The sequence below is a fragment of the Arachis stenosperma genome, chromosome 8 (genome assembly GCF_014773155.1).
Source record: "Arachis stenosperma cultivar V10309 chromosome 8, arast.V10309.gnm1.PFL2, whole genome shotgun sequence".
In the NCBI taxonomy this organism is placed as follows: domain Eukaryota; kingdom Viridiplantae; phylum Streptophyta; class Magnoliopsida; order Fabales; family Fabaceae; genus Arachis; species Arachis stenosperma.
In genome coordinates, this window is record NC_080384.1 from 38,990,071 (window position 1) to 39,013,105 (window position 23,035).

Here is a 23,035-nt window from a genome sequence, read left to right on the forward strand (position 1 = left end):
TCCATCCTCTCCAAATTCGGCCATATTGATAGCTTTGCACTCTCCTTTTGGATTTTCTTCTGTGTTGCTTGGGAGAGTACTTGGAGGGAGTTCAGTAACTTTCTTGCTCAGCTGTCCCACTTGTCCTTCCAAATTTCTAATGGAGGACCTTGTTTCAGTCATGAAACTTTGAGTGGTTTTAATTAGATCAGAGACCATGATTGCTAAGTCAGAGGGGTTCTGTTTAGGATTCTCTGTCTGTTGCTGAGAAGATGATGGAAAAGGTTTGCCATTGTTAAACCTGTTTCTTCCACCATTATTATTGAAACCTTGTTGAGGTCTCTCTTGATTCTTCCATGAGAGATTTGGGTGATTTCTCCATGAAGAATTATAGGTGTTACCATAGGGTTCTCCTAGGTAATTCACCTCTTCCATTGAAGGGTTCTCAGGATCATAAGCTTCTTCCTCAGATGAAGCCTCCTTAGTACTGCTTGGTGCATTTTGCATTCCAGACAGACTTTGAGAAATCAAATTGACTTGTTGAGTCAATATTTTGTTCTGAGCCAATATGGCATTCAGAGCATCAATCTCAAGAACTCCTTTCTTCTGACTTGTCCCATTGTTCACAGGATTCCTTTCAGAAGTGTACATGAATTGGTTATTTGCAACCATTTCAATGAGCTCTTGAGCTTCTGTAGGCGTCTTCTTCAGATGAAGAGATCCTCCAGCAGAGCTATCCAAAGACATCTTGGACAGTTCAGAGAGACCATCATAGAAAATACCTATGATGCTCCAGTCAGAAAGCATGTCAGAAGGACATTTTCTGATTAATTGTTTGTATCTTTCCCAAGCTTCATAGAGGGATTCTCCATCCTTCTGTCTGAAGGTTTGGACTTCCACTCTAAGCTTACTCCATCTTTGTGGTGGAAAGAACTTTGCCAAGAAGGCATTGACTAGCTTTTCCCAAGAGTCCAGGCTTTCTTTAGGTTGAGAGTCCAACCATATTCTAGCTCTGTCTCTTACAGCAAAAGGGAATAGCATCAGTCTATAGACCTCAGGGTCAACCCCATTAGTCTTGACTGTGTCACAGATTTGCAAGAATTCAGCTAAGAACTGATGAGGATCTTCCATTGGAAGTCCATGGAACTTGCAATTCTGTTGCATTAGAGAAACTAATTGAGGCTTAAGCTCAAAGTTGTTTGCTCCAATGGCAGGGATAGAGATGCTTCTCCCATAAAAATCAGGAGTAGGTGCAGTAAAGTCACCCAGCACCTTCCTTACATTGTTTGTATTATTGTTATTTTCGGCTGCCATGTCTTCTTCTTTTTTGAAGAATTCGGTCAGGTCCTCTAAAGAGAGTTGTGCTTTGGCTTCTCTTAGCTTTCTCTTCAAGGTCCTTTCGGGTTCAGGGTCAGCTTCAACAAGAATGCCTTTGTCTCTGCTCCTGCTCATATGAAAGAGAAGAGAACAAGAAAATGTGGAATCCTCTATGTCACAGTATAGAGATTCCTTGAGGTGTCAGAGGAAAAGAGAAATAGAAAGAAGAAGGAGAAGAAGAATTCGAACTTTAATTAACTAAGGTTCGAATTGTGCATTGAGAAGGAGTGGTACTCCATAAATAGAAGGATGTGGGAAGGAGGGAAGTAATTTTTTTTTCGAAAATTAATTAAAATATTTTGAAAACATTTTTGAAAAACACTAATTGATTTTCGAAAACAAAAGTGGAAAAGAAATCAAGTGATTTTTGAAAAAGGATTTGAAATTAGAAGTTAAAAAGATTTGATTGAAAACTTATTTTGAAAAAGATGTGATTAGGAAGATATGATTGGTTTTAAAAAATGTGATTGAGAAGATATGATTTGAAAAACATTTTAAAAAGATTTTATTTGAAAAATGAATGACTTGCCTAACAAGAAAAGATATGATTCAAACATAAAACCTTCCTCAACAGAAAAGGCAAAAAATGTTCAATCAAATCATTAATTGTTAGTAAGTATCTTTGAAAAAGGAAAGAAATTAATTTTGAAAACATTTGATTGAAAAGATATGATTTGAAAAAGATTTGATTTTGAAAAACTTTGAAAAAAAAAATTGATTTGAAAACAAAATCTTCCCCCTAGCACCATCCTGGCGTTAAACGCCCAGAATGGTATCCATTCTGGCGTTTAACGCCCAAAATGCACCCTTTTTGGGCGTTAAACGCCCAACCAGGTACCCTGGCTGGCGTTTAAACGCCAGTCTGCCTTCTTCACTGGGCATTTTTGAATGCCCAGCTTTTTCTGTATAATTCCTCTGCAGTATGTTCTGAATCTTCAATTCTCTGTATTATTGACTTGAAAAGACACAAATAAAAAATATTTTTGGATTTTTTTAATAATCAAAATGCAACAAGAATCAAATAACAATGCATGCAAGACACCAAACTTAGCAGTTTGTATACTACTGACACTATATGAGACACATAAACACTCAAGTCAAAAGAATTCAAAGATCAGAGTAAGAAATCATCAAGAATTACTTGAAGATCCTTAAGACACATGAATGAATGCATGCAATTGACACCAAACTTAAGATGAGACACTAGACTCAAGCAAGAAATATTTTTGGTTTTTATGATTTTCTAATTTTTTGTGATTTTCGAAAATTAAGTGGAAAAAGATATCAAAATTCTTAATGAGAATCCCAGGAATCAGTGCAATGCTAGTCTAAGACTCCGGTCCAGGAATTAGACATGGCTTCACAGCCAGCCAAACTTTCAAAGAAAGCTTCGGTCCAAAACACTAGACATGGCCAAAGGCCAGCCAAGCCTTAGCAGATCACTGCTCCAAAAGCAAGATCAACAAGCTCTTGTGATGATAAGTTGAAACCTCGGTCCAATGAAATTAGACATGGCTTTACAGCCAGCCAGATTTCAGCAAATCATTATGAAACTCTAGAATTCATCTTCAAGAATTTCGAAAAAAAAATAAATGCCTAATCTAAGCAACAAGATGAACCGTCAGTTGTCCATACACAAGAACAATCCCCGGCAACGGCGCCAAAAACTTGGTGCACGAAATTGTGATCACTACTTTGTCCATATTCGAATAATCCCCGGTAATGGCTCCAAAGACTTGGTGCTCAATACCATGGCATAAACACAACTTCGCACAACTAACCAGCAAGTGCACTGGGTCGTCCAAGTAATAAACCTTACGCGAGTAAGGGTCGATCCCACGGAGATTGGTGGTATGAAGCAAGCTATGGTCACCTTGTAAATCTTAGTCAGGCAGACTCAAATGGGTATGGTGATGAACGAAAATAACATAAAAGATAAAGATAGGGATACTTATGTATATCATTGGTGTAAGAGCTTCAGACAAGCGTATGAAGATGCCTTCCCTTCTGTCTCTCTGCTTTCCTACTGTCTTCATCCAATCCTTCTTACTCCTTTCCATGGCAAGCTCGTGTAGGGTTTCACCGTTGTCAATGGCTACCTCCCATCCTCTCAGTGAAAATACGTCCCTGATGCTCTGTCACAGCATAGGCTAATCATCTGTCGGTTCTCGGTCCGGCCGGAATAGAATCCAGTGATTCTTTTGCGTCTGTCACTAACGCCCCGCCTTTCGGAGTTTGAAGCACGTCACAGTCATTCAATCATTGAATCCTACTCAGAATACCACAGACAAGGTTAGAACTTCCGGATTCTCTTGAATGCCGCCATCAGTTCTTGCCTATACCACGAAGACTCTGATCTCACGGAATGGCTGGCTCGTTTGTCAGGCGAGCACTCGGTTGTCAGGCGATCAACCATGCATCATGCAATCAGAAATCCAAGAGATATTCACCAAGCCTCGAATGCTTGTAGAACAAGAATGGTTGTCAGTCACCTTGTTCATAGGTGAGAATGATGATGAGTGTCAATCATCACCTTCATCAAGTTGAATAACAAGTGATATCTTGGACAAAGAACAAGCGGAATTGAATAGAAGAACAATAGTAATTGCATTAATACTCGAGGTACAGCAGAGCTCCACACCTTAATCTATGGTGTGTAGAAACTCCACCATTGAAAATACATAAGAACAAGGTCTAGGCATGGCCGAATGGCCAGCCTCCCAAAGTGAGTTCAATCATCAAAACATGATCAAAAGACTCCCTCTATTACAATAGTAAAAGGTCCTACTTATAGAAAACTAGTAGCCTAAGGTGTACAAAGATGAGTAAATGACATAAAAATCCACTTTCGGGCCCACTTGGTGTGTGCTTGGGCTGAGCAATGAAGCATTTTCGTGTAGAGACTCTTCTTGGAGTTAAACGCCAGCTTTTATGCCAGTTTGGGCGTTTAACTCCCAATTAGGTGCCAGTTCCGGCGTTTAACGCTGGAATTTCTGTAGGTGACTTTGAACGCCGGTTTGGGCCATCAAATCTTGGGCAAAGTATGGACTATCATATATTGCTGGAAAGCCCAGGATGTCTACTTTCCAACGCCATTGAGAGCGCGCCAATTGGGCTTCTGTAGCTCCAGAAAATCCACTTCGAGTGCAGGGAGGTCAGAATCCAACAGCATCTGCAGTCCTTTTTAGTCTCTGAATCAGATTTTTGCTCAGGTCCCTCAATTTCAGCCAGAAAATACCTGAAATCACAGAAAAACACACAAACTCATAGTAAAGTCCAGAAAAGTGAATTTTAACTAAAAACTAATAAAAATATACTAAGAACTCAACTAAAACTACTAAAAACATACTAAAAACAATGCCAAAAAGCGTACAAATTATCCGCTCATCAGCTACCTTGAGTTTGTCATATGCTTCCATACATTCCTTGCTCATCTCAAATTCGGTGTCTTTTTGTAGTAATCGAGAGAGAGGTAGGGCCACCTTACTAAAGTCCTTGATGAATCTCCGGTAGAATCCTGCATGTCCAAGAAAAGAACGGACTTCCCTCTCGGAGGAGGGGTAAGGTAAACTAGATATGACATTTATTTTTGCCGGATCCACGGAGATACCTTCTTTTGAGACTATGTGTCCCAAAACAATACCTTGTTTGACCATGAAATGACATTTTTCAAAATTTAAGACAAGGTTTGTTTTGGTGCATCTCTCTAGGACTTTTTCAAGGTTATCTAAGCAATGCTCAAATGAATCACCATACACACTAAAATCATCCATGAAAACTTCCATTGATTGCTCTAGAAAGTCCGCAAATAGGCTCATCATGCATCTTTGGAACGTTGCCGGTGCATTGCATAGGCCAAACGGCATACGCTTGTAAGCATACGTTCCAAAGGGGCAAGTAAATGTGGTTTTTTCTTGGTCCTCTAGAGCAATATGGATTTGGAAGTATCCGGAGTATCCATCAAGAAAACAATAATATGATTTACCGGCTAATCGATCAAGCATTTGATCGATAAATGGTAGTGGAAAATGATCTTTTCTTGTGGCCGCATTCAATCTTCGGTAGTCTATGCATACTCTCCAAGAATTTTGCACTCTTGTTGCTATAAGTTCGCCACTTTCATTTTTGATTGTTGTCACTCCGGACTTCTTTGGCACTACTTGGACCGGGCTTACCCATTCGCTATCCGAGATAGGATAGATGATGTCCGCTTCAAGTAGCTTAGTGACTTCTTTCTTCACTACCTCAAGAATGGTTGGGTTAAGTCTCCTTTGAGGTTGTCGGACCGGTCTTGCTCCTTCTTCAAGGAATATGCGGTGCTCGCATACTTGGGGACTTATTCCCACTAGATCCGCCAAACTCCACCCAATTGCCTTTTTGTTCTTCCTCAATACATTTAGCAATTTTTTTTCTTGTTGAGGGGTTAACTCTTGCGCAATTATCACGGGTAGCTCTTGGGCTTCATCAAGGTATGAATACCTTAAGTGAGGTGGTAGTGGCTTCAATTCCATCTTCTTTTCATTCTTTGGAGTATGATTTTCCGGATGGTCCGTATGATGTGTGGTGTTTAGTTCGCTTGAACTTCCAATTGCTTCTTCAACCATGTACTTCTCATTTAACTTTGCAAGGTGCACTTCGGCAACCATATTATCAATTGGGTCACACCGGAATAGAGAGTGATTCTCCGGTGGATGCCTCATTGCTTCTTCAAGGCTAAAACTTACAACTCTCCCATCTATTTCAAAAGAGTAGGTCCCCGAGTAGGCATCTAGTTTGAATCTAGAAGTTCTCAAAAATGGTCTTCCAAGGAGAATAGATGATGCTCTCTCGGTTTCACTTGATGGCATTTCAAGGACATAAAAGTCAATCGGGAACACCAATCCTTTTATGTTCACCAATACGTCTTCCGCAATACCCATCATGGTTATTATGCTTTTATCCGCTAGAACAAATCTCGCCGTCGACCTTTTTAGTGGTGGCAACTTCAATACCCGGTAGACGGAGAGCGGCATGATGCTAACACATGCTCCTAGGTCACACATGCAATCTATAGATTGAACTCCATTAACGGTGCAAGTGACCATACAAGGGCCCGGATCATCACACTTCTCGGGCAATGCTCCCATTAATGCGGAAATAGAACTCCCCAATGGGATGGTTTCTAGTTCAAGAATCTTATCCTTGTTTATGCATAGGTCTTTGAGGAATTTGGCATATTTAGGAACTTGATGGATAGCATCAAAGAGGGGGATGGTTACCTCAACTTTCTTGAACATTTCTACCATTTTGGGGTCGAGTTCCATGCGCTTCCTAGCTTTCTTTGCAAGTGTTGGAAATGGGAGTGGTTGAGCAATGTCCTCTTCCAATGTTCTCTTGGCCTTGGTTGTTTCCTTTGTTGATTGGGCTTCACCCTCAACTATGACTTGTGGTGGTTCTTCTTCCACTACCTCTTCTATATCCATTCTTTCTTCCTCTTGGTCGGTTGTGATAGGACTTGAGTCCCTTGCTTCCTTCTCTTTTAGTTGCGTACCGGACCTAAGGGTGATGACATTAATGCCCCCCTTCGGGTTTGGTTGAGGTTGAGAGGGAATGACACTTTGGATTGGGGGTTGAGGAGTGGGAGTTGATGGTGTATCCATACGTGCAAGAAGAGCTTGTAGTGTAGAGGTGAGGCCGGTGAGGCCGGAAGCAAGTGTGTTTTGTAGTTCTTTTTGGCCTTGGATAATGGTCCGGAGTGTTTCGTCTTGGTTAGAGGGGGTGGTTGCATATGTGAGTTGGGGAGGTTGTGATTGGTTGGGTGGTGGTCTTTGATGTGGTGGTTGGTATGTTTGGTAGTTTCTTTGTGGGTTTTGTTGGTTGTATGGTTGATTTTGTGAGTTGTATGGCTGGTTTTGTGAGAAGTTTTGTGAGTTGTTGCCCCATCTTTGACCTCCTCCATTGTTGTTGTTATCCCTATTCCCTTGTTGATGGTTCTCTCTCCAATTTTGATTATTGTGTCCACTTCCTTGGTTGTAGCCTCCTCCTTGATATAGGTGCCCTTGGTTAGAATTGCCTCCTTGGTAGTACCCTTGATTGGGTCGGTCATAGAAATTGTGGGTAGCCGCCAAGGTGTTGTCTTCTTGAAGGCTTGGGCACTCTTCCGTGTAGTGAGAGTAGCAAGAGCAAATGCCACATACTCTTTGAGGGACCAATTGTTGGTTGTGTTGTTGAGGTGGTGGAGGGTGTTGTTGTTGGTATGATTGAGGTTGTGGTTGTTGTTGGTTCAATTGGAGTTGCTTCAAGATGGATGTCATCTCATTCAAGGATTGAGTTAGAGCGATGGTTTCACTACTAGTTGATACCTCATTCACGGTCCTTGGACGGTTGACTCTTCGCCTCATATGTTGATTGGATTCGGCTAAGTCAATAATAAGTTGCCATGCCTCCTCCGCGGTTTTATATTTGGATAAAGAACCATTGCTAGAAGTATCCAAGAGGGTTCTATCTTGCTCTCGCATCTGGTGCACGAAATTGCAATAACACTTTTGCAATCCCGCACAACTAACCAGCAAGTGCACTGGGTCGTCCAAGTAATACCTTGCGTGAGCAAGGGTCGATCCCACGGAGATTGTCGGCTTGAAGCAAGCTATGGTTATCTTGTAAATCTTAGTCAGGATATCAGAAATTATCAGGATTGATTGTAAAAAGCAAAAGAACATGAAAAAGGTACTTGTTTTGCAGTAATGGAGAATAGGCTGAGGCTTTGGAGATGCTCCATCTTCCGAATCTCTGCTTTCCTACTGTCATCTTCATCAAACACGCAAGGCTCCTTCCATGGCAAGCTGTATGTAGGGTTTCACCGTTGTCAGTGGCTACCTCCCATCCTCTCATTGGAAATACGTCCCTGATGCTCTGTCACAGCATCGGCTATCCATCTGTCGGTTCTCAATCAGGCCGGAATAGAATCCAGTGATTCTTTTGCGTCTGTCACTAACGCCCCGCCTTCAGGAGTTTGAAGCACGTCACAGTCATTCAATCATTGAGTCCTACTCAGAATACCACAGACAAGGTTTAGACCTTCCGGACTCTCTTGAATGCCGCCATCAGTCTAGCTTATACCACGAAAATTCCAATTAAAGAATCCAAGAGATATCTACTTAATCTAAAGTAGAACAGAGGTGGTTGTCGGGCACATGTTCATAGTTGAGAATGATGATGAGTGTCACAGATCATCACATTCATCCGGGTTAAGAGCAAGTGATATCTTAGAATGGAAACAAGCATGATTGAATAAGAAACAGTAGTAATTGCATTAATCCATCAAGACACAGCAGAGCTCCTCACCCCCAACCATGGGGTTTAGAGACTCATGCCGTGGAAGGTACAAGAAATGTGTAAAAAGTGTTATGAGGTCATAAGGTTCCGATTACAATGTCAAAAGATCCTATAAATAGTAAACTAGTATCCTAAGGTTTACAGAAATGAGTAAATGACAGAAAAATCCACTTCCGGGCCCACTTGATGTGTGATTGGGCTGAGCAATGAAGAAATTTTGTGTAGAGACCTTTTCTGGAGTTAAACGCCAGCTTTCATGCCAGTTTGGGCGTTTAACTCCAAGTTTTATGCCAGTTCCGGCGTTTAACGCTGGAATTTCTGATGCTGATTTGCTACGCCGGTTTGGGCCATCAAATCTTGGGCAAAGTATGGACTATCATATATTTCTGGAAAGCCCAGGATGTCTACTTTTCAATGCCATTAAGAGCGCGCCAATTGGGCTTCTGTAGCTCCAGAAAATCCACTTCGAGTGCAGGGAGGTCAGAATCCAACAGCATCTGCAGTCCTTTTCAGTCTCTGGATCAGATTTTTGCTCAGAACCTTCAATTTCAGCCAGAAAATACCTGAAATCACAGAAAAATACACAAACTCATAGTAAAGTCCAGAAAAGTGAATTTTAACTAAAAACTAATAAAAATATACTAAAAACTAACTAAAAGATACTAAAAACATACTAAAAACAATGCCAAAAAGCGTATAAATTATCCGCTCATCACAACACCAAACTTAAATTGTTGCTTGTCCCCAAGCAACTGAAAATCAAAATAGGATAAAAAGAAGAGAATATACTATAGACTCCAAAATATCAAAGAAACATAGCTCCAATTAGATGAGCGGGACTAGTAGCTTTTTGCCTCCGAACAGTTTTGGCATCTCACTCTATCCTTTGAAGTTCAGAATGATTGGCATCTATGAGAACTCAGAACTCAGATAGTGTTATTGATTCTCCTAGTTAAGTATGATGATTCTTGAACATAGCTAGTGTATGAGTCTTGGCTGTGACCCAAAGCACTCTGTCTTCCAGTATTACCACCGGATACATACATGCCACAGACACATAATTGGGTGAACCTTTTTAGATTGTGACTCAGCTTTGCTAAAGTCCCCAATTAGAGGTGTCCAGGGTTCTTAAGCACACTCTTTTTGCCTTGGTTCACAACTTTATTTCTTTCTTTTTCTTTTCTTCTTTTCTTTTCTTCTCTTTTTTTTTCGAATTTTTTTTTCACTGCTTTTTCTTGCTTCAAGAATCAATTTTGATGATTTTTCAGATCCTCAATAACAGTTCTCTTTCTCCTCATTCTTTCAAGAGCCAACAAATTTAACATTCTCAAAACATCAAATTCAAAAGACATATGCACTGTTCAAGCATTCATTCAGAAAACAAAAAGTATTGTCACCACATCAAACTAATTCAACTAGTTTCAAGGATAAATTTCGAAATCCTGTACTTCTTGTTCTTTTGTGATTAAAGCATTTTTCTTTTAAGAGAGGTGATGGATTCATAAGACATTCATAGCTTTAAGGCATAAACTTTAATTTTATTAATTATGAATTAAGAACAAGACTCAGAAAATAAATATAAGATGAAACAAAATAAACTAAAAAAAACAAAAACAATAGGCTCCTAATGATAGAGGTTTTCACAGAGTTAGGACTCAACAACCTTGATTTTGAGAAGTGGATGCTCCCTCAGCTTGGGAGGAGAGCTTTTGGCGTTTCATCTCTTGAATTTCACGCCCCTGCTTCTCTTGTTCCTTCAGCAATTTGCAGAGCATGCAGTTTTGATTCTGCTGTTCTTCCTTAAGTTGCTCCATAGTCTCTTGCAACTTGTTGATAGATGCCTCTAGGCTGGCCCAGTAGCCAATTTCAGGGAATTCAGGGAGGAACTCATGCGCCCTCCTTTTGATAGAGTTGTCTTGCACTTGTCCTTCCATTGACTTCTTGGTGATTGGATGTTCAATGGGTATGAACTCATCTACTCCCATCTTCACCCCAGCCTCTTTACAGAGCAAGGAGATCAAGCTTGGGTAAGCCAATTTGGCTTCAGTGGAATTTTTATTTGCAATTGTGTAGATCTCACAAGCAATCACATGATGCACCTCCACTTCTCTTCCAAGCATAATGCAATGAATCATCACTGCTCTCTTGATGGTGACCTCAGAACGGTTGCTAGTGGGCAATATGGAACGCCCAATAAAGTCTAGCCAACCTCTTGCAATTGGTTTGAGGTCTCCCCTCTTGAGTTGGTTTGGGACACCCTTTGAATTGGTTATCCACTTAGTTCCAGGGAGGCATATGTCCTCTAGAACTTGATCCAACCCTTTATCTACTCTCACCATCCTCCTATTGAAGGAGTCAGGATCATCTTGCAGTTGAGGCAACTTAAAGATTTCTCTTATTTTGTCCAGATGGAAGTACATAACTTTCCCTCTGACCATGGTTCTGTAGGTATGGTAAGCGGTTCCAGTCATTCTCTGCTTATCTGTCAGCCACAGATTTGAGTAGAATTCCTGAACCATGTTCCTTCCAACCTTTGTCTCAGGATTGGTTAGAACTTCCCAACCTCTGTTTTGAATTTGCTCTTGGATCCCCGGATATTCATCTTCTTTCAGATCAAATTTTACTTCCGGGATCACTGACCTCAGACCCATTATTTTGTGATAATGGTCTTCATGTTCTTTGGTTAAGAACTTCTCTTGATTCCAAAGATTCTTTGGATTAGTCTCTCTCTTTCCTCTTAAATTGGTTTGTTTTCCCTTAGGAGCCATGATCTTGATGAATCTTGGCTTAGTAATCACGGAAAAGCACACCAAACTTAGAGGTTTGCTTGTCCTCAAGCAAAAGAAAAGAGAGAAGAGAGGGGGAGGAAGAGGAAATTCGAATGGTGTGATGGAATGAGGGAGCCAAACGTGAATTTATAAGGTGGGGAGGGGAGTTTTCGATAAAGAAGAGAGAAATTTGAAAGGAGATTTGAGAAGATATGGGAAGAAATTGAAAAAAGGGTGAAATTTTTGAACAATGTTTGTAATTGATTTGAAATAAATTTGAAGAGTGGTTTTGATTTTTGAAGATTTGAAAGTGAATGATGAATGATTGAAGTGTGATTTTGTAGAAAAGTATGGGTGAGAAAAGGAAAGTTTGAAAAAAATTGAATTGAAAACAAAATTGTGGTCCCCCCACCAAGCTGGCGTTAAACGCCCAGAATGGCACCCATTCTGGCGTTTAACGCCCATTTGCTACCCCTTTTGGGCGTTTAACGCCCAGCCAGGTGCCCTGGCTGGCGTTAAACGCCAGAAATCCTTTGTCACTGGGCGTTTTTCAGAACGCCCAGGATGCTGCACACCTGGCGTTAAACGCCCAGAATGGGCACCATTCTGGGCGTTTAACGCCCAAAATGGCACCATTCCTGGCGTTAAACGCCCATTCTGGCGTTTAACGCCCAAAATGCCCCTTACTGGCGTTTTTTCGCCAGTAAGCTCATTTTCTCTGCTTTTTGAGCTGAATCCTTCTGTAACTCTGTGAATTCCTTCATTTTTGATACTTGCCTCTGTAAGAACTAATCATATACCCTCCTAATGACTGGGTTGCCTCCCAGCAAGCGCTTCTTTACTGTCTTTAGCTGGACTTCTGCTAAGAATCACTCAAGTCTCAGTTTTGAGCATTCCTGCTCAAAATTTCCTTCAAGATAGTGCTTGATTCTCTGTCCATTAACAATGAACTTCTTGTCAGAATCAATATCCTGAAGCTCAACATATCCATATGGTGACACTCCTGTAATCATATACGGACCCCTCCACCGGGATTTGAGTTTTCCTGGAAACAATTTGAGCCTGGAGTTGAAGAGCAGAACTTTTTGTCCTGGCTCAAAGACTCTGGTTGACAATCTCTTGTCATGCCACTTCTTTGCCTTTTCCTTATAGATTTTTGCATTTTCAAAGGCATTGAGTCTGAACTCCTCTAGCTCATTTAGCTGGAGCAGTCTTTTCTCACCAGCTAACTGAGCATCCATGTTTAGGAATCTGGTTGCCCAATAGGCTTTATGTTCCAGTTCCACAGGCAAATGACAGGCCTTCCCATACACCAGTTGGTATGGAGAGGTTCCTATAGGAGTCTTGAATGCTGTTCTGTATGCCCACAGAGCATCATCCAAGCTCTTTGCCCAATCCTTTCTTCGGGCCATCACAGTCCGTTCTAGGATTCTTTTTAGCTCTCTGTTAGAGACTTCTGCTTGCCCATTTGTCTGTGGATGATACGGAGTTGCCACTTTATGGCTGATTCCATATCTAACCATAGCAGAGTATAGCTGTTTGTTGCAGAAATGAGAGCCCCCATCACTGATTAGTATTCTGGGAACACCAAATCTGCTGAAGATGTTTTTCTGGAGGAACTTTAGCACGGTCTTGGTATCATTAGTGGGTGTAGCAATTGCTTCTACCCACTTAGATACATAGTCCACTGCCACCAGAATGTACGTGTTTGAGTATGATGGTGGGAATGGCCCCATGAAGTCAATTCCCCATACATCAAACAATTCTATCTCTAATATCCCTTGTTGAGGCATGGCATATCCGTGAGGCAGGTTACCAGCTCTTTGGCAACTGTCACAGTTACGCACAAACTCTCGGGAATCTTTATAGAGAGTAGGCCAGTAGAAGCCACACTGGAGGACTTTAGTGGCTGTTCGCTCACTTCCAAAATGTCCTCCATAATGTGATCCATGGCAGTGCCATAGGATCCTTTGTACTTCTTCTCTGGGTACACATCTGCAGATCACTCCGTCAGCACATCTCTTAAAGAGATATGGTTCATCCCAGAGGTAGTACTTGGCATTTGAAATTAATTTCTTTCTTTGCACTCTGCTGTACTCCTTGGGTATGAACCTCACAGCTTTATAGTTTGCCATATCTGCAAACTATGGAGCTTCCTGAATGGCAAAGAGTTGCTCGTCTGGGAAAGTCTCAGAGATCTCAGTAGAAGGGAGGGACGCCCCAGCTACTGGTTCTATTCGGGACAGATGATCAGCCACTTGGTTTTCTGTCCCTTTTCTGTCTCTTATTTCTATATCAAACTCTTGCAGAAGCAACACCCATCTGATAAGCCTGGGTTTTGAATCCTGCTTTGTGAGTAAGTATTTAAGAGCAGCATGGTCAGTGTACACAATCACCTTTGATCCCACCAGGTAGGATCTAAACTTGTCAATGGCATAAACCACTGCAAGTAACTCTTTCTCTGTGGTTGTGTAGTTCTTTTGTGCGTCATTTAGAACACGGCTGGCATAATAAATGACGTGCAAAAGCTTGTTATGCCTCTGTCCCAACACTGCACCAATGGCATGATCACTGGCATCACACATTAATTCAAATGGTAATGTCTAATCTGGTGCAGAGATAACTGGTGCTGTGACCAGCTTAGCTTTCAGGGTCTCAAATGCCTGCAGACACTCATTATCAAAGATAAATGGAGTGTCAGCAGCTAGCAGATTACTTAGAGGTTTGGCAATTTTTGAAAAATCCTTTATTAACCTTCTGTAGAATCCTGCATGCCCAAGAAAGCTTCTAATTGCCTTAACATTGGCAGGTGGTGGTAATTTTTCAATTACCTCTACCTTTGCCTTATCCACCTCTATTCCCCTGCTTGAAATTTTGTGCCCAAGGACAATTCCTTCAGTCACCATAAAGTGACATTTCTCCCAGTTTAAAACCAGGTTAGTCTCTTGGCATCTTTTCAGGATAAGTGATAGGTGGTTAAGACAGGAGCTGAATGAGTCTCCATATACTGAAAAGTCATCCATGAAGACTTCCAGAAATTTCTCTACCATGTCTGAGAAGATAGAGAGCATGCACCTCTGAAAGGTTGCAGGTGCATTGCACAGACCAAAAGGCATTCTCCTATAGGCAAACACGCCAGAAGGGCAGGTAAATGCTGTTTTCTCTTGGTCCTGGGGATCTACTGCAATTTGGTTGTAGCCTGAATAGCCATCCAAAAAGCAGTAATAGTCATGACCAGCTAGTCTTTCTAGCATTTGATCTATGAATGGTAAAGGAAAATGATCCTTTCTGGTGGCTGTATTGAGCCTTCTGTAGTCAATACACATACGCCACCCTGTGACTGTCCTTGTAGGAACCAGTTCATTTTTTTCATTATGAACCACTGTCATGCCTCCCTTTTTGGGAACAACTTGGACAGGGCTCACCCAGGGGCTATCAGAAATAGGATAAATAATCCCAGCCTCTAGTAATTTAGTGATCTCTTTCTGCACCACCTCCTTCATGGCTGGATTTAGCCGCCTCTGTGGTTGGACCACTGGTTTGGCATTATCCTCCAATAGGATCTTGTGCATGCATCTAGCTGGGCTAATGCTCTTAAGATCACTTATGGACCACCCAAGAGCTGTCTTGTGCGTCCTTAGTACTTGAATCAGTGCTTCCTCTTCCTGTGGGTCTAAAGCAGAGCTTATAATCACTGGAAAAGTGTCACCCTCTCCTAGAAATGCATATTTCAGAGATGGTGGTAGAGGTTTGAGTTCAGGTTTGGGAGGTTTATCCTCCTCCTGAGGAATTTTCGAAAATTCCTTTACTTCCTCTAGTTCTTCTTGATCAGGTTGAGCATCTTTGAAGATGTCCTCAAGCTCTGATTCTAGGCTTTCAGCCATATTGATCTCTTCTACCAGGGAGTCAATAATGTCAGTGCCCATGCAGTCATTTGGTGTGTCTGGATACTGCATAGCTTTTACAGCATTCAACTTGAACTCATCCTCATTGACTCTGAGGGTTACTTCCCCTCTTTGTACATCAATGAGAGTTCGTCCAGTTGCTAGGAAAGGTCTTCCTAGAATAAGAGTTGCACTCTTGTGCTCCTCCATTTCCAGCACCACAAAGTCAGTTGGAAAGGCAAAAGGCCCAACCTTGACAATCATGTCCTCTATTATGCCTGATGGGTGTTTAATGGAGCCATCAGCAAGTTGGAGGCATATCCTGGTTGGTTTGACTTCTCCAGCCAACCCAAGCTTTCTGATAGTGGATGCTGGTATTAGATTGATGCTTGCTCCAAGATCACATAGGGCTGTCTTGGTGCAAGCACCTTCTAATGTGCATGGTATCATAAAGCTTCCAGGATCTTGAAGCTTTTCTGGTAAGCTCTTCAGAATGACTGCACTGCATTCTTCAGTGAGAAACACTTTTTCAGTTTCTCTCCAATCCTTCTTATGACTTAAGATCTCTTTCATGAACTTAGCATAAGAAGGTATTTGCTCAAGTGCCTCTGCAAACGGAATCTTTATTTCAAGAGTCCTTAGATAGTCTGCAAAGCGGGCAAATTGCTTATCCTGTTCCGCTTTGCGGAGTTTCTGAGGGTAAGGCATCTTGGCTTGATATTCTTCAACCTTAGATGCTGCAGGTTTATTCCTTACAGAAGTGGTTGAAGAAGCCTTGTTGGAAGGATTATTATCAGCACTCTCAGGTGTCTGATTCTCCCTTGGCGTTTGAACGCCAGGATTGGGAGGAAAATGGGCGTTTAACGCCAACTTTTCCCCCTTTTCTGGCATTTGAACGCCAGAACTGGGCAGGGAATGGGCGTTAAACGCCAGCTTTTCCCCCTTTTCTGGCGTTTGAACGCCAGAATTGGGCAAGGAATGGGCGTTTAACGCCAGCTTTCCTTCCCTTTCTGGCGTTTGAACGCCAATAACATTCCTCTCTGGGCTCTTACTGTCCTCAGAGGGATTTTGAACAGTGGTTTGGTTATCCTCTGTCAATTGTTCCTTGTTTGGCTTTTTGCTCTTTTGAGCAGTGTTAACTAGTGTCTTCCCACTCCTCAGTTGAACTGCTTGACATTCCTCTGTTATCTGTTCAGATATTTGCTGTTTTGCTTGATTCAACTGCAGTTCTATTCTCTTGTTAGCAACCTTAGTATCATGGAGCATTTCTTTAAATTCTGCTAACTGTTCTGTCATCAGGAGCAATTGTTGATTAAGCTCATTCATCTGTTCTTGAGGATTAGGATCAGTGACTAATGCTATGACCTCCTCTTTTGGAACGGATTCATTGCTAGAATATAAGTATTGGTTTCTAGCAACAGTGTCTATAAGCTCTTGAGCTTCTTCAATTGTCTTTCTCATGTGTATAGATCCACCAGCTGAGTGGTCTAAAGACATCTGAGCTTTTTCTGTGAGCCCATAGTAGAAGATGTCTAACTGTACCCACTCTGAAAACATTTCAGAGGGGCATTTTCTAAGCATACCTCTATACCTCTCTCAAGCATTATAAAGGGATTCATTATCCTCTTGTTTAAAGCCTTGGATGTCCAGCCTTAGCTGTGTCATCCTCTTTGGAGGGTAGAAATGATTCAGGAATTTGTCTGATAACTGTTTTCATGTCTTTATGCTTGCTGTAGGTTGGTTATTCAACCACCTTTTAGCTTGATCTTTTACAGCAAATGGAAACAGTAATAGTCTGTAGACATCCTGATCTACCTCTTTATCATGTACTGTGTCAGCAATTTGTAAGAACTGTGCCAGAAACTCAGTAGGTTCTTCCTGTGGAAGACCGAAATACTGGCAATTTTGCTGCACTATGATAATGAGTTGAGGGTTTAGCTCAAAGCTGCTTGCTTTGATGGGAGGTATACAGATGCTACTCCCATATGCAGCTGTAATGGGGTTAGCATATGACCCCAGAGTCCTCTTGGACTGATTAATTCCACTTGAGTCCATAATGGACAAAAGGGAAATGATAATGATTGCAAGGAGACAAATTTTGTTTTGTTTTTTTTTTTTTTGAATTTAAACGAAAAATTAAAATAAAACAAAAGGAAATTATAAAAAAAATTCGAAAATCAAAAAGAAAACAAGATCAAAACAAATTGAGAACTGAATCAATTAGTTAATTAAAAAGATTTTGAAAACAGCAATTAAAAAGATATGATTGAAAAGTTTTTATGAAAAAGATCTGATTTTTAAAAAGAGGAAAGAGAAAAACAACAAAAAGACACCAAACTTAAAATTTTTAGAAAATCAAACACTAATTTTCGAAAATTTTAAAGGAAAAACACAAAGAGGACACCAAACTTAGAATTTTTATGAATCAAAAAGGAACTAAGAACATGCAATTTCGAAAAACCAGGAGAAAAACAAAGGCATGCAATGGACACCAAACTTAAAATATGAGACTAGACTCAACTAAAAGACTCTAAACCAACAAAAATAAAACAGTCCTGATCTAAGCAACAAGATAAGCCGTCAGTTGTCCAAACTCGAACAATCCCCGGCAACGGCGCCAAAAACTTGGTGCACGAAATTGCAATAACACTTTTGCAATCCCGCACAACTAACCAGCAAGTGCACTGGGTCGTCCAAGTAATACCTTGCGTGAGCAAGGGTCGATCCCACGGAGATTGTCGGCTTGAAGCAAGCTATGGTTATCTTGTAAATCTTAGTCAGGATATCAGAAATTATCAGGATTGATTGTAAAAAGCAAAAGAACATGAAAAAGGTACTTGTTTTGCAGTAATGGAGAATAGGCTGAGGCTTTGGAGATGCTCCATCTTCCGAATCTCTGCTTTCCTACTGTCATCTTCATCAAACACGCAAGGCTCCTTCCATGGCAAGCTGTATATAGGGTTTCACCGTTGTCAGTGGCTACCTCCCATCCTCTCATTGGAAATACGTCCCTGATGCTCTGTCACAGCATCGGCTATCCATCTGTCGGTTCTCAATCAGGCCGGAATAGAATCCAGTGATTCTTTTGCGTCTGTCACTAACGCCCCGCCTTCAGGAGTTTGAAGCACGTCACAGTCATTCAATCATTGAGTCCTACTCAGAATACCACAGACAAGGTTTAGACCTTCCGGACTCTCTTGAATGCCGCCATCAGTCTAGCTTATACCACGAAAATTCCAATTAAAGAATCCAAGAGATATCTACTTAATCTAAAGTAGAACAGAGGTGGTTGTCGGGCACATGTTCATAGTTGAGAATGATGATGAGTGTCACAGATCATCACATTCATCCGGGTTAAGAGCAAGTGATATCTTAGAATGGAAACAAGCATGATTGAATAAGAAACAGTAGTAATTGCATTAATCCATCAAGACACAGCAGAGCTCCTCACCCCCAACCATGGGGTTTAGAGACTCATGCCGTGGAAGGTACAAGAAATGTGTAAAAAGTGTTATGAGGTCATAAGGTTCCGATTACAATGTCAAAAGATCCTATAAATAGTAAACTAGTATTCTAAGGTTTACAGAAATGAGTAAATGACAGAAAAATCCACTTCCGGGCCCACTTGGTGTGTGCTTGGGCTGAGCAATGAAGAAATTTCGTGTAGAGACCTTTTCTGGAGTTAAACGCCAGCTTTCATGCCAGTTTGGGCGTTTAACTCCAAGTTTTATGCCAGTTCCGGCGTTTAACGCTGGAATTTCTGATGCTGATTTGCTACGCCGGTTTGGGCCATCAAATCTTGGGCAAAGTATGGACTATCATATATTGCTGGAAAGCCCAGGATGTCTACTTTCCAATGCCGTTGAGAGCGCGCCAATTGGGCTTCTGTAGCTCCAGAAAATCTACTTCGAGTGCAGGGAGGTCAGAATCCAACAGCATCTGCAGTCCTTTTCAGTCTCTGGATCAGATTTTTGCTCAGAACCTTCAATTTCAGCCAGAAAATACCTGAAATCACAAAAAAACACACAAACTCATAGTAAAGTCCAGAAAAGTGAATTTTAACTAAAAATTAATAAAAATATACTAAAAACTAACTAAAAGATACTAAAAACATACTAAAAACAATGCCAAAAAGCGTATAAATTATCCGCTCATCAGCATCCCTTGACATATGTATCCAAGCAATACTTGAGTGTCGATCATGTGATTTGGGCATGCATCTAGTAGTTTGCGAAACCGTTCCCAATACTCATGGAGTGGTTCCATTTCACCTTGCACAATACAAGACATTTCTTTCCTTAGCCTATCCATCTTTTCCGGAGGTAGGAATTTATCCAAGAATCCCCTTCTAAGCAAGTCCCAATCGGAGGTAACTTCACTAGAGAGGGTGTAGAACCATTCTTTAGCCTTGTCCTCAAGAGAAAAAGGGAAAGCAAACAACCATATAGCAACTTCATCGGACCCTTCCCGTCTAGTAGTCGAGCATATGCGATGGAAGTCCTTGAGATGTCGAATGGGGTCTTGTGCGGGAAGCCCGTGAAACTTGGGTAAGAGGTTGATCAAAGCGGTCTTCAATTCGAAGTTCGCATTCAAGTTGGGGTGAGTTACGTGAAGGGGTTGAAGGACATAATCCGGTGCACCCGCTTCCTTGATGGTAACTCTCCTTGGAGCATCCATGGTATTAGTACCTAAAACAAAAGAAGAATTGTTAATGAGATTAATGGAAGTATGATTAGTGCCTTCTTTGAGTGACGGTTCAATGTTCGCTTCTAGTAAGGTGGTTGAGGTGGTGAAAGCCTCTTCCCCTTTTCCAAACTTAAGCCGCCTCCGAGCTTGTCTAATATGAAGTAAAGTTCGTTTTATTTCCGGATCAAAAGGGACTAAGCTCGGATTCGGTTGTGAACGCGTCATGCAATGAAGGGAAAATGGAATTCATTGTAATGAATGAGGGGTTAGTCGCTTGAATTATTTACAATGAAATGCAACTATGTACATATATACATGCTTAATCCAAACAATAACATGGCACACTAGGCAAAATCCCCGGCAACGGCGCCATTTTGACGAATGAATTTTTGTTGGTATAGAATTTATCAAGTGATCAATCGTAGTATAGTCTAAACCAACGCGAAATCCATCATCAAACAAATCTACAATCTATATCCGAGAGTATTAATCTCCCGAGTCGTTCTCCCTTGGAATTGCCAAAGTGTGCATCTTATTGATTTAGTAAGCTTTGTTTGAGTTCTTTGAAGGTCTTAGCAAGTAATGAGGAACAAACAATCAATTATCAAAAGGGCTTGACTTAGGGTTGGCATTGGAAATCTTTATCATTGTAGTTCACTCAATGTTGATAACAATTAGGCCTTGCTCCATTTAGTCATCCCCTAAGTATAGAGGAAAATCAAATGAGAACAATCAACTTGAGTCACAAGTCCTAGCTTCACCTTATGGGAATCTAGCTTTAGTGCACTCCAAGTCAATTAGCAATCCCTAACTCTCAATCAACTATTGAGATAGCTACTCAATTTCTTCCAATGACCAAACCCTATGCTAAGTGCAAAAATTCTACTCCATAGCTAGTATTGACATTTTATCAAACATGTAGTGAGCAAGAAGGAAGGTCATAGTAAAATGAGGAGAAAAGTAGAATTGAAGATATTGCAATACAAGGAATTAGTAACAATGAGGATCAAAATCTCAAACTATCAATGAAATCCTAAATTCATAGAGTTGAATCCTAGATCCAAGGAACTTCAGCAATTACAACTACAACTTGAAATTGGAAGAGAAAACCTATTACATGAACAAAGTGAAATGAAAGTTGCAATGGATCTCACCAAGGAATGAGTAAAAATCCAGAATTTTGATGAAGAAGAACCCTAGTAAGAACTTGAGAGAAGTTGATGAATCCTAGAGAGAAGTTGGAGTTTCTCTCTCTAACAATGTAACTAACTCCAAAAAATTCTCAAAAACTAAAAAATATGAACTAACTCCCCTCAACCTTTGCCCCCTTGGTCCTCTTATGCCTTTTCCCGCCAAAGCACTCCTCAAAAGTTAGGATCTCTAACCAACTCCACGCCTAAGTCACGTGACTTCTAAAAATATCATACTCGAACATCGGCGCGTACGCACAAGGTACGCGTGCGCGCCATGGATGCGGTTTTGGAGTGTGCGCGGAGGCGGAACGTACGCGTGCGCGTCCATGAGGATCCTGGCTCAGCCGCTACTCCAGCCGGCTCGTGGCTTGGCTCTTAGTCTCGGCTTCACGTTGCCCTCATCTGCGCGGGCGCGTCAGGTGCGCGCACGCGCACATGCGGAAATCTCCAATGCTCAATTCTCATGCTTCCTTCCTTTGCACCCTTCTTCCTTATCTTTTCCTGTCCATTCCTACTCTATGCCCTGAAACCACTTAGCGCACAAGTCACGGCATCGAATGGCATCAAGGAGAGATTAGAAATGTATCTATTTTACTGCAAAATAAGCATGTTTTCCTTCATGAGACAAAACTAGGAAAAGAATGCAAATCCTTATATTTTCATGCAGAAAATGTGTGAAATCATTGATAAACCCTTTTGAAATTAGCACAAGATAAACTCTCAAAATGGGGTTTGTCAGATATCTCAAATCAGGCAAAAGAGAAGGCAATACAACTAGCAAGTTATATCATAATGTTCATCTCTACACCAGGAATAACATACTAAAATTTCATAAGAAATGGAACAAATTTACTAAGTCAATGTGATCAAGGTTGGCTTGCCCTTTTTCCCCAAATTTCTCTTCTCCTTCGACGAAACCACGCTGCTACTGCTACTGCGTGCTTGCTACTTTCATTCAAAATGAATGAGGCTTCCTTACTCTCTCTCCGTGGCTCTATGCCACTTCCTCTCTTTATTTATTTATTTTTTTTTTTGTTTTAAAGTTGTGGGCCCCACTTGGTTGGGGACCCACCAACACCAGGCCAGTTGTCACCGTCGATGATCTTGACCTGCAATTTAAATTTTAACATTTCATGCGATAAACGTAACACAGCACCTACCGTTGCTTAAGATATGAAGTTCCAATATTAATTAATAATTATCATTAAAATATAGAAGGATGGCTGCGAAAATATTATATTGCTAACATGTGGATGCCAAAATGTCAACAAAATATTCATGCAGACCGTGTCAAGACAAAAATTTAATTAAAATGTCATTAAGAAAATGTCATTTTTCTTCTGAGAATCTGAATTCTAACATAGTTTGGAAATGGAAGCTCTCTGAATCAATTTATCAAACAGAAAGTGAACATTCTCGAAATATCAAGTTGCTAGCTTCACTCTAAGTGAGCATCTCTTGATCTAATCTTTGTTGTCTCTTATATCATTATATAAAATCCAAACGGCGAAACAAACGAGTATCTACTTTATATTTATAAATTATAATTATTTTATAGATACTTGTTCGATTAAGTAAGTCTCAAAGTTTAAGGGTCCGTTTGAAAAATTCTAAAAGCTATTTTTTAAACTTTTGACTTATAAAAAATTATATTAATAGTGTTTAGTATAATTTTTTAGATAAACTTTTAAATTTTTAAAAAATTATTTAAGAGTTTTTGAAAAAATTAAAAAATATGACTTCTCCTATTTTCAAAAGCTATTTTATCACTTCTATTTAATGCACAACTTTAAAACAAGAATTTCTATAATAACTTTTCAAACACAAAATAATT

General features: G+C 40.7%; 1 non-coding gene across 1 annotated transcript; it reads left to right on the top strand.

Moving 5' to 3' along the window:
* The first annotated feature begins 780 nt into the window (after positions 1 to 780).
* On the top strand, positions 781 to 888 carry LOC130947191 (small nucleolar RNA R71). The gene has a single exon (XR_009072591.1). It is a non-coding gene; the product is annotated as a small nucleolar RNA R71 (small nucleolar RNA).
* The last annotated feature ends 22,147 nt before the right edge of the window (positions 889 to 23,035 follow it).